The sequence below is a fragment of the Osmia lignaria genome, chromosome 6 (genome assembly GCF_051020975.1).
Source record: "Osmia lignaria lignaria isolate PbOS001 chromosome 6, iyOsmLign1, whole genome shotgun sequence".
NCBI lineage: Eukaryota > Metazoa > Arthropoda > Insecta > Hymenoptera > Megachilidae > Osmia > Osmia lignaria.
The window spans coordinates 4,859,011-4,871,936 of record NC_135037.1 but is presented as its reverse complement, the minus strand read 5'-3'; the positions used below and the strand labels follow the sequence as shown (position 1 = coordinate 4,871,936).

Below are 12,926 nucleotides of genomic sequence, written 5' to 3'. Positions count from 1 at the left end.
ACACGAAAAATGCATGAATTGCATGCAACCCATGTTGCATTTGGTTGCAAGTAAAGTCAGGCATCTCGAGCACGGCGTAACTCACGCGAACTGTTAATTAGAGGGTCAACACATATATATATATATATATATATATATATATACACAATTTATAAACTAACTGAACCGCGTTCTATTCTAATTACCATTACAAGCGATATTCCGGTGCCGTGAATTTCGACATAAATTCAAGTAAATTCCTAGGTGATTACCTAGCGTTATTAATTAAACCGGCACAGCGGTCGATGTGTTTGCTGGTTCAATCGTAAAGCGATTGGTCGAAGAACACAGTAACAATGGTCACCGATTCATTATAAATGTAATTCATTCGGTATTAATCCGCATAATCTGTCGATGACACGATGACCTAGTTACCAAACCACTGAATCTCAAACAAAGAATTGTTTGCGATGTTAATTGGAGTACGTAATCATCAAAATTCAATCTATAAATTTTAAAATTAGATATATTAAGTGTACAAATTAATTTTGTGTCTTTCCTTTTCTCCCACCATTTTTCAAATATACAATGATAATTATTAATTAACACAATGATAATAATTAAAAAGATGTGATACTAAAAGCATCGAATTAATTTATACCTAATAATTTGTAATAAAAACGACGAAGTCTAAAAAACTAATACAGAAAAATACTGCAATGAATAAACAAAAATTGCAAAATGCATTCAATACTTTGAGCACGGAACAAATTGCACGATTTAATCTTCCATATGCGGATTTTTATTACAAAGAAAAACTCAGCTTTTGAAAAATGTTTTCAAAAAATTATAGTCCTCGCAATTACGCGAATATCTGAAGAGCTGCAGTTGCATTTTGAACGAAAAACGCATATATTCGTTCAATAACGTGGCAAAGAAGATTAAACGAAATCGGTGTGCACGTAAATACAAGTAAAGCGTTTAACCCGAAAATCCAGGGTTGCTTTTCCCTGTTCAGATTTAATTCCCACCCTGGCAACCGGCCAAAGAATCATGCCGTTCAAACGTATCATGGTCGAAAGTGTGACATTCATTATATCTACGCGACTGTGACGATCATAACGATCTGTCCTATCATCCGAAACCGTGTCACCGGAATTCCTGTTGGCTGAATTTTATTTTTCATCCATCCAGAATATTTGTGAACAGAGAAATGTTTGGTAACCTCGGCTGACATGTTTGTTTTACTTGTCAGTGAGTTTACATTTTGCGAATTTGTGCTTCAGAAATATTTTCTTTTATATATAAATAATAAAAAATATTGAGAAACTACAAATAAAATCATTGTCTAACAAAATTTTTAAGAGCTTCACCGTTGCAATCAACGCGTTCATTTGTCATGATTTTATAAAAATGAATTAAAAAGTTAATTGACAATATTTTTCAAACGACACGTTGCTTCGCAATAAAATGTTCGTTGAATTAGTCTGGGGACGAAAGCGTAAAGACGCCAAAGACGTCGGGCTTCTCATTTCCCGTGGATTCTTTCGCCGCAGGGCGACAATGAAGAAAGACATAAAACCCTTAACGATACGAGGCGGGAAGAAGAAGGTCGTGAAGCGCGACGACGATTGAGATAGTAAGCTGTAATTAACTTTCGATGTTCACAGACGCTTTCGGTGCCGCCCACGTCATCATCCATTTCATGTTTCGCTCTTCTTTTCTCACGCCGAATCTTTATCTTTATTTCCTTTCTTCTCCCTTCAGAATGATTAAGCAACCTGGACCAAACTTTTCCATCAGGAGTATCATTATAATATTTTTTTTGTAATATCGAGACAAATATTGTTGACCTACTTGAATAATTGCAAGAATAATTTATAACTATTGTAATTTTTATAAATGATTAAGTACATGTGGAAAATCTATATCTTTATTATTAAAATGTCATTATCAAACAAATATTTAATTTCTTTTTTAATACCTACTTACTTTATGTTAATATTTATATTTTCGACTTTTGAAAATGAGTGTGGTAAATAAAATATTAGTGATAAAATTTGAATTTTTGATCTTTTTTTTAATTTTAGACAAATATTTCAGATTTATCATAGCTCTATAATAATTTCTCAGTCAAATCTTCTTCCATTTATTTATCTCTTTAAATGTTTGTTGTTAATATCATCTTTTTTTCTTTTTTAATCTCACAATTCATTTTGATCTGAACGCTTCAGATCACTGACTGTTTATCGGGACGCGAAATTCGGCTTAAAGCATTGCTCAAACTTATCTCTGTTCGTGGTTCGTTTAACAAATGAAGTAATCATACATTTCCACGACGTGTACCACCATCTCACCCGTATAACGCGGCCATACGTTATATCCATTTACATTGCTTTTACGAGGCTTTGAAATTTTAACAGACAGTGACAAATCTCGATGCAATGCATCTTGAAAAACGACGAATTATTTTTCTTTTGTAACACTAGCGATGGCAACCGGATTTTCTGCTTTTTCCACGTGCAATTTATTACCATTTATCATTACCGCAATGAACGTCAAAAATTGAAATTGTGCTATTTTGTAAAAATTTTTTTATTTCAAAATTCATTATTGCAGCAACCTAATATCTTTTTTTCTTTCAAACAGCATATTTTCTTTCATTCTATTCGAGCCACTGCATATGGTAGCTTTGTTAGATAAAGATCAAGGTAGCTTAAAAAAGAGGAGTTATCCGGTGCTTTCTGGCTAATTAAATTTGCATTTGTTTCGCTTTGGCGACGTGCCAGGATCATCCGACTATATCCTCGTTCGTCGATGCCTGACAGACCGTAAGTATGGCCAAGAGTAACCTACCAGAGTAGTTGGTAGAAGATCTGTCAGGAGAGGGAAAGAGGAAATCCTTTAATCCCAAAGGAGCGTTGTCCATGGGAACATGGACCACTTTGTCAACTTGCTGTGAGACAACTTTCAACGGACTACAACGTGCAGCCACACCTTCGTCTTGTCGCGGATGTCTCGGTGGATATCGAAGGTAGAAGACTATGAAAAATTAAATATTTACCGAGGAACGAATCGCTCGCTTCTTGTTCCCTATGCGAGAACAGAATGCTCTTTTTTGAAGAAGAAGCAGGTAAGTATACTTTGTCGACGAGTTCGATGATGATCAAGGACTCTCTGAATTGTTTTGATGTAAATTTGGACATTACCAAATGATTTACATAATTAACTATGCACATAATTAATTAATTTCAAAATCACTTTTTTATTTATTATAAATGTATGATTCAATTACTTAAAATTAAATTTGAAAACTAAATATTCAATTTCATTTCTGGTAAATAAAGCATAAATTTATAATAAATAAAAATTTCAAAATTCAAGAAAGGATTAAAAAATTGAATTTATCTTAATTTAAAATTAAATTTTAAGCTTTAATCTAATTTTTGATAACAATTACCTAATTAAATTCATTTATAATGACAGTCACTATTAAAAGTATCATTTATCTTAAAAAGGCATCAACATCGAACTGCATAGAATCTCATATCTATCCAAATGTCAGTGATCATGAAGTCGAAGACAAACGACAAATCCATAGAAGCAAGCCATATTTCTATTATTTCCAGACGGCCCCGAAATTCGATCGGAAAGACCCATCTCGCGATTTCCCTTCCGTTTCATAAATCCGCCACGGATTCGTTCCATACAGAACGCGTATACATTATCGGCAGTGCGAGCAGGAACAACGTGAACGCGTCTATACGGTGTCGGATAAGTTATGGGTCCCATAGCGAGCCGTAGATCCCATGGACGCAGACGTACTGCGATCATTATCTGCGAATTTATGGGTCCAGTCACGACGCCATGCTTTCGTGTGGCTAGCGCACCTGTTAAAAGGCCCCGTGAAATCTATCGGATCCAGCAGTTTAATCAACGGAACAATTGCGACTTGTGAAATCTCGTAAATTGCTTGGATACCGCAATCTGATGTATTCGATTCTCCGTTGACATGCGGATATTCGTTTGCATTTCGCATATCAATCAGAACAAACCAAACTGGAAACTGAATGTTTATTTCTGTTATTTGCTGTTTTAACCCCTTATTTCATGATTTTAAATGGAATACTTGAACTACTGTCATATAATTCTTTTTTATTTTTAAGAAATTATAGAAGAATTTGAAATAAGACAGAAAATAATTAATATAGAAATTTAAAAAAAAAATATAATCATATAATTATAAAATTTGCTAATTTATTCGCTTATATGCACAGTACCAATATTATTTTTTTAGTTAGAAAAAAACACACTGTGGCAAATATGCAAAAATTAATTGGCAAAACAGTGGTATTTATACATATAAAAAGCGAAGAATTAAATTCTAAAAAAATTGCAATATTATTTTAATTAAGAAATAAGTCCTATATATATTAAAAAAATAAATCTTACTATCATATTTAAAATCAGGTTTTAACGAATAAATTTAGTAATTATTGTAGTATTTCTTTGAATATCTGGCATTGCAAAATCAGAATCGTGTACCGAGAAAATGTTAACACAGAAGCCGAAAAACAGGAGATACACGCGGCCACCTGTGAACCGTTAACCGTGCGAAAATTAACACGTGAAACGGTAGACACTTTTGTCGCTTTTCTTTTGCAGCCAACCACCAACGAAGGGGTGTGAGGAAGGAAGGGTCGAAAGCTCGGTCGTTGAAGTGACCGAAAGCAGGAGTAAGAGGGCAAACATTTGGACCACGATGAGAATTCACAATGCGGCCTGGCACTCGGTGCAACTCGACGACTCGCCACAACATTATGTAACACCGCGTGTTGCGTTCCTACGTGTGAAAAACCTAGTCTTTCCTCCTCCCCTGAACACTTCCGCATCCGTCATGAAATGAAACACCCCTCTTTACCACGCCTTTTTTGCCTTATTTTCGCGCTTGAATTATACCAATTTCTGTTTCTGTCCAAATCCTTGTTTGGATTACGAGAAAACTGTATTAACTACTACAAGTTATTTTTCTTGTTGTAATTTAGATTAGACCTGGTATAAATTAAATTTAATAAATAAAAGGAGGTTTCTTTTTTAATTTGATAATTGGCAGAAATATAGAAATTGTAATTTGTAATTTTTCCTAAAATTATAAAAATTAATTTTTCTTTTAAATATCTAACAGTAACTTATCAAATGCTTCGAGTCCCTAGCGGTTTGTTTTTCTGGGAAATTTTCTTCTTTTTTCTTTGAGATGTTCGGAAAAAGAGTTTCGAGAGCATTAGAAAATTTTGAAAGTGAAACGGCTCATATTTCGAAGAAAATGGATAAACGAACAGAGGATTGAATTTCAAAGGCGAAGGGTGAACGATGGAAATTGAGACGGCATGACTCTCGACTTTACGGTAACCTGAAAAATTTCACCCCGTGGATTCGAAGGGAGGGACGACGAGGGGTAGTTGAAAATCGTTGAAAAGAATTTTCCTGTTGACTCCCTTCAAATACCTATCTCGACCGGCAGTGATTCCTAATCCCTTTTCAGATCGATATATACATGATCGCAGGAAAATTTTGAAGAGGAAAATCATATTTTCCATGAAAGAATTATTGCTGGAGAACGTTTCATGCGAAACGATTCCGGTAAAGGGAGCAGAATCAATAAATTCTTTCAATTCTATTTTTAAACAATTTGAACATTTTCAAGCAATATTTTATAAACAATCAATTTTCGTGCAGTTAAATTTAAAAGCAATATTTAATTTCAAATGTTAGTTTTTCAACAGAATTTTGCACAGTTAACTATTTTAATTTTTTTGACAATAATGCATCTGGAAAAAAATTTTAAATAAATTCAAAGCACTTATAAAAAAAATATGAACTACTATCAAATGACCCATACCCTTTGTAAAGAAAATAAAAAGTAATTTTTGGATTGAATTACTCGTCGCTTTCAATTTCCCCGCAATCTTTCACATAGAAAGTCCACCAATCAGTGTCCAAAGTTAGCTTCAAATTCGCAAATTCCAGCCTTATCTGGTTCAAACTTTTCACCAATAACTGCATACCAGTAACAACATCCTTCGTGCAACTTAAATCAACTACCATCAAAATGCTTCCTCCACTTAATTCCATCGGTCCAACTAAGGCAGAAGAAGGGACAGTTTACTCTCCGTAAAGTTCTCTTTTACAGGCAAAGTGTTAGCTGCCTTCGGTTGACACGCGCGACACCTAGAAGGATCCTGAGCCGCAACAAAGCCGATAATCGGGGTTGAAAAACACAGATCGACAGCAAATCCCTGGACTCTGAAAATCCGCCGGGTCGAGCGGGAAGTTGGCGCAAGAAAAGCAGAAGAGGATCTCGAAGGGGATGAAATCGAACGTGACGCGAGAGAAAGGGAGAACCGTGACGAGCGGAGGGTTGCTGAAAATTGTAGGTAACTCTCGAAGGTATCTAGCGAAGAGGAGTATGTGATTGCTCCAACGACCCGGACATCCGTCGCTTTGGAACTTGGTCCAGCGTTAAATGTGGCAACCGATGGGCCAAGCGACTAATGTGATTGCTGGCAGACTGTTAGAGGACGCTAAAAGCACCGTGTCGTAAACTCTACGTTCTGCATGCATCGAGAGAGATAGAGGTAAAGGGGTGGGTTCGTGCTACACATAGATACAGGTGACCATCGGTTCCCGGTTACCAAACTTCCAAAACCGTCCAACGATCGCGTGCCCGTCGTAATTTTGACCGTGGATAAATTTTGTATGAAATAGTTGCTGGGAGAAGGAAGAAGTTTTGTTGAAAAGAGACTGTCATTTTGAGGACGATTTTGGGTCTTTGCAATCTGGTACAAAGTATTAAGAAATAGCACTTATGATATATCAATTTAAAACTTACAGTTTGATGAAGATAAATATACAACCGACTCCGCTGTTCAAGGGTTAAATATATTATTGACTATAATACTGAATTATTAATTGTGTAATTTTGTATCAACTTTCTTTGTACTTACATACAATTGATGACCTGATGCATAAACCATAATAAATTGTGAATAAAATTTGGTGCTTACCTGGAACAGAAACGAAAAGAAATAATTAGTTATGAATTTTTGTAATAAATGAAAAGGTTATTAATTATTAATAAATTTTCAATTAATAAGGCATTAATTCATGTAATGAGTCAAAGTATCAATAAATTACACCTAAACTCAGTAAATTAAAATCGTTTTCAATAACTTCTTTGAAACCCATCTGAAATGGACACTATCCCGGAAGCGAATCCGAAACCATCCCTAATCCCCTTCGAATGAAATTCATACTCCCCACTAAACGCATCCGCGATCCATACGGATCTTGCGTTTACGGTGTGGATACAATTCCTCGCTGAATTTCAATTCCGACCTCGCGAATCTTCGTTTACTGGGTCAGCCGTAACAGGAATAATTGCGGTATCGTTAATGGATTCCAGTACGAATCCACGGTAAGTCCATAAAGCCGCGTTACCATAACACCTTAATTGGCCATCCCAAGAGTGGCCGAGATGCTTCTAACCGTATGTCGATAGTAAATTTATGGAACCCCAAGGTACGGGGTAATTCAATTACAGTTCCCATTAGGGCAAACTCTTCATGTCCCGGTTCTGTGTCGTTCATGGAAGGTTTTCTTGAGAGCAGACCATGGGAACGCTGCCGGGACTTATGCTCTTACAATATTCACGAGCACATCCTCGTTGAGCTACCCTCCAACCACGGTTTCATACCTTTTGTTACTCGCTACTTTCAAAAGTGACGATTTTAATATTTGATTAATTGATACCACTGTTTAACTCTTACAATTAACACTCAGGTTATACAATTAACTATTCCAATTTTCGCAATAATTGTACTATGATGTTAAATAATTATATTAATTATTTTTTTAAGTATGTACCTTCAATTAAGATAATAGATATACAAATTAATTAGGTGTCTGTAGCAATACGTCTTCTTAATTACTATTTTAATTTAAAATATTTTCCCATGTTCTTGTGTATTTGAAAAGTGGCGTGAAAATATAAACAATAATAAAGATTAGGTACTTCAATAATTGCAGTTGCCATGACTTTTTAAAAATAAATCTTTAATTTAAAAAAAATGATTGATTTTCTATTTCCATAAATCAATTTTTAAAATGTAAAATCTAAACTTGCTAAATACGTTTGATTTTTTAAATATCAAATTTGAATCAAGTTAAATTATTGAAAAATTAATTAAATTAACCATTCATTTTTACAACAGCGTGCTCAAAGGGATGGTGAGTTCCATGAAATTATGCGGGCACATTTCGAAATCCATACGGGTTCCTTCGCATAATAGAGGTCGAACCCGCGGGGAACTCCTCGCAGATTACGCCCCATCGTTCCGGAAGCTGGGTACGTAAAAGTCTTTTACGATCCTCCTGTTCGGCACGCGCGCACGAGAAGTCGTTCAACGTGCAACTCCTCTCCACTTCCCTCGACTTTTTTCCGATGCGATCGCGGCTTTAGGTAATGACAATATCAATCATAAAGCGATATTACGCCGCCACTAAACCGTACCGGAAACTTACTTTCATGGCTTGGCTTACGATGAAAATAATCCGCGCAGCTCGTGTCCGAGACTTTTACAGGCCTTTGATAAAACACTTCCGCTACGAGGATCATTGATGGCTATACACCGGCCATTTTGATTGCTAGTTAACGGAAGGTAAGATTGTTATTGACATTCATATTGATTTACGATCCTCATTTTCTGAAAAATGATTAGGATATGATTTTAGAAAATTACACAAAATTTTAATAATTTTTTAGGAGATTTTACGGTGAGGTGCAAAATTCATATTAAAATTTAATTAATTTTCAATATTTTATATTCAATATGATTTTATTAAATAATATAGGTAGGTACTATTTTTACTAATTACACAAACATACTTCATTGATTTTTTAAATTATTATGAGCTGTTAATGATTTTAATCTTTTATAATTCAAAATAATGTAATTATACAAACAATTGTGTCATACAAATTGTATTAGTTGCTATTAAATTCGAAATTAATAATATTTCATTGGTTTTCATAAAATCACAATCCTTTTATATTTTCCTCTCATTTTCATTGATTACTTAACAATGCGAATTAGCAATAGCCATGTACAGTTATTATCTGAGGAATAACATTTTCCAGAATAAATGTCAGAAATTGCATTCTATGGAATTCCATTTAACCATTCGATTTCCAATAATTGTTATAAGCACCCTTAAATGCCAATCTGGCTCATAAAATCATTATTACCCATTCGCGTAACCTATCAAAAACGAGGAGTGTTCTTTGGCAAATTGAGAATGTGTAGAATTCTATAGATTTCTTCGAAAGGGACGAAGGCAAGCAATTAAAGGAGGATAAATACGTCTTAAATGAGGAGGGTGAATCGACTAGGGGTGGGAAAGAGCTAAGGTGCTTCGTCTTCGTAGTACGGCTCTAATGATTTCTCTCATTAGGCAACGTTATTTAACGCAGCAATGTGCAATCGAGCTTAATTAATTGCGCTTGTCGCCTTCGATTATCCTGATTCGTGGCGATCCTTGCCTCTTCCTGCTTCGTGAGATAAACACCTTGCTGAGCAACCGGATTCCTCGGGTGTTTTCTTGAATCTTGAATCGATTCAACTCGTTTCAATTTGATTGCATTTATTCACGTTAAACAAAGTTTCAAAATAAAGAGTATTAATATCTTAGCAAACAGGTTTTATGCTTTTTGAAAAAACTGAGGGAAACTTTGGACATCCCTTAACATTAGATTAAGGAATAATATGAAAGAGATACAGTACATTTTTAATATTTTTTAAAAGAAGGGAAAATTTATTTTTATTAACAGAATCCTTGAGTAAAGGACACAAGTCAATCTTTACCCCCTTATGTTCCCCTCTATTTGAAATGCATATAATGATACTTTGATTAAATTTTGACGTTTTAACTTATAAATAAAACAATCTTACATATTTAAAAATAATGTCTAAAGAAATATTCTAAAATTTCGAAAATGAAAATGAAATAGATAAATTATTATCTACTGTTTCAATAGCCCATCTTGCAAGGGTCAAAGGTAATCCATAGTTAATGAAATAATTAGAGAATATCGGGTACCCCAAATTTAGAGATTCCCATACACCTCTAAAAATAATTAAATAATTAGACAATTATCCAACCTCCTTAAAGTATTTGAAAATGTCTAAAATTGTCAATTCGTCCTAAATATCAAATTGATTCAAAATGAGCATCGAATGCTTATAAATGTACAGACCGCACTCTAAACGTTAAAATCATGTTACGAATTAAAGTAATCCATCGGAACATGAAATTATGATGACAGGGTGACGAGGCTAGGGAAAGTTTAATGGGAAACGTCAGTTCCAACGGGTCTCAGCATAAAAGGTCGCGTCTACCAGGCTCGAAACAGTTCAGGCAACGAGTTAATTCAGCTGCTTGAATGGCCACTATCTCTTCCACCTTCGAGGATGGTTAAGTCGTCGATGAGGTCGGGGATTTAACGATCGTACCCACTCGAACCAGTCGACTTTTCCTGCTGCGATAGGTGTGCCTGAATCGATGGTATTAAACGGAAGGATCAGTTTCGCCGGTATCTTCTCTGTATATAGCATATATCCGGGTTCCTGAAAGACTCCGGACCATTCGCAATTAAGGCTCAGCTTTTTTCTCTCCTCTTTACCCAGATGAATCCCCGTCGAACCTTTCACCTAGCCGACTCAATTTATTATCCAGGCACACGATCGTGTAATAAATTCGTTATGAACTGTTCATGGATCGACACCATGGGACTTTTCCCTGCTTCTTTGTTCTAGTATGCAATTTCATTTTCAAATTTTCGATCATGTCTGATGGGACATGGGACTTCCAGGTATTTGAATTGAATGTTTCGTTTTTTTTAAATGTTTTAAAAATAAAAATTCTTGAATCCTTGGATTGGGCATGGCTTGCACTAATTTATGCAGCATCCATTATCCCTATCGGAGACTGGCCACGTATCAGGCTCGACGTAAAAATTTAATTAACCGTAAGAATGGAATCGAAAGTTGACCGTAACGGCACAAGCGTCTCGAATCCTTGGCAAGGATCCAGGGAGGAAAATCGCCTTAGCTGTTGGCTGGCCTAGGAGAAGTGGCAGGAAAAGACAGCAAGAAGGAGGGTAGAACAAGAGGGGGTAGCCTACGGTCTTTGACGTTGAGGTAGGACAGGTCTAAGCTTTCCACGACCAAGTCCTCCTCTATCCTCCTCCTCCTCGTTCCTCTGGAATTTCACGGCGAACGACGCGAGGTTCCAGACTTCTACCATGGAATGGTAGGGGCAACAAGAAGCACTCGGTGATTTAGTGCATGATCACAGTCTACTTCTTACGAAAACGCTGGGGAAAAGCTAAGATAGCGGTGAGATGGTAAAGGGAGCGACGATTTTTAAGGAAGATGACAGCTATTACATATTTCTTCTTGCGTTAGGCGAAAGGTGAATATATTGAGAGAAAGTCTTTTCTTTTTTAAATAAGGAAAATTTGAGATTGCTGTTATGTTCAGATTTGTCATAGTACACTCGCGATCAAGTCAGGCTTCCTTAGGGGAAGAAATATTAATATTTTTTATTATGTTCAATATATACCAATTTTTCATTTATTAGAATAATATTCATGTATGTGTTGCAAACTGCTAAATTATTTGCTAAATCTATCAAAATAAACTCAAGTATATTATATTAACCCTTTTGAGAACGGAGCATTTTTAAGCTTGCACAGAGTATTATTAATTTAAAATAAAACATGTAATAATTTCATCCTTTAAACCATGTATTATAAATTTTTACTATTTACACTTATAGGTGTTTTGCATCAAGAATATAATGCAACATGTATAGAATTATAAATTACTACGACAATTATTTTTTAAAGGGTTAAACTGATCAGCTTATGATTCCAGTAAATTAAAAATTTGCCAGATCAAAAGATCCAAATTGCAACAACAATTTTCCCAGAATTCACTAGCTGACTATCCATTTTCCTATCCTTTTCAGGAACTATTTCTCGTGCGGAAAACAGATACGAAGTGCCAGGTTGAAAGCTGGCTGGATCGTTAAAAGTCTCCAATTACCGGGTAGAGTCGTGAACCATTCTGAGGAAGTCCGTCTGCAACTATAGCCTCCACGGCAATCGCGCCACATTTTGTACCTTCGAACGACGCAACCCTCTAAACTTCTACTTACTTGTCTCTTATCCACCGTGCCTTCTTTCGTTTCCCTTGTTCTTCTTCATCTACGATCGAGCCTTGTAATTGGCGGCAACATCCACGCCTTTCGAGAGAAAACTATTCTATTCGAGAAATTCCATCGAAAACACTTCCAAATCATACTATCTTAAAATAAATTGGAATAAGTGTAAAACCTAATTTTTCAGTATTTTCTTCATCGATAATTAATAATAGAATCAATTATTAAAAATGACAAATTGAATTGAATGAAATTATTCACTTTCATAGAGAACTGAAAAGAAAAACGAAAATGGGAAAGACGGTAGGAATTTTGGAAATAAAGCGATAATCTATTTTCCTTTGGGAATTATTCATTTGTCGAGAATATTTCACGGGAACATGAAGTGCAGATGTATAGGAGGCCGCTAACGTAGCTAGTAGACAAGCAGATATGTAGTCCAAACTGAAGTAGTAATATAGGCCGTGCAATATATCCGTGTCAGGTTGACCAATGCCCTGTCCAACCCGCCATACATCAACTGCTGTATTGTGGCCACTTCGGATTATCCTGGCTTCGAAACGGCTACGATTTCAAATTTCCATGCCGACTTTTGCCGCGCTTCAACGCTTCGAACGCACCGCACCTTTCACGAGCTGCCGACATTTTTCATTCCGATCAGGTTTCAA

The 12,926-nt window shown here is 35.6% G+C and overlaps 1 protein-coding gene across 1 annotated transcript in view; it reads right to left on the bottom strand.

Moving 5' to 3' along the window:
• Positions 1-12,926, bottom strand: part of LOC117601723 (uncharacterized) — a 388,515-nt gene that overhangs the window by 144,379 nt on the left and 231,210 nt on the right. The gene's annotated exons all lie outside the window — the stretch shown is intronic.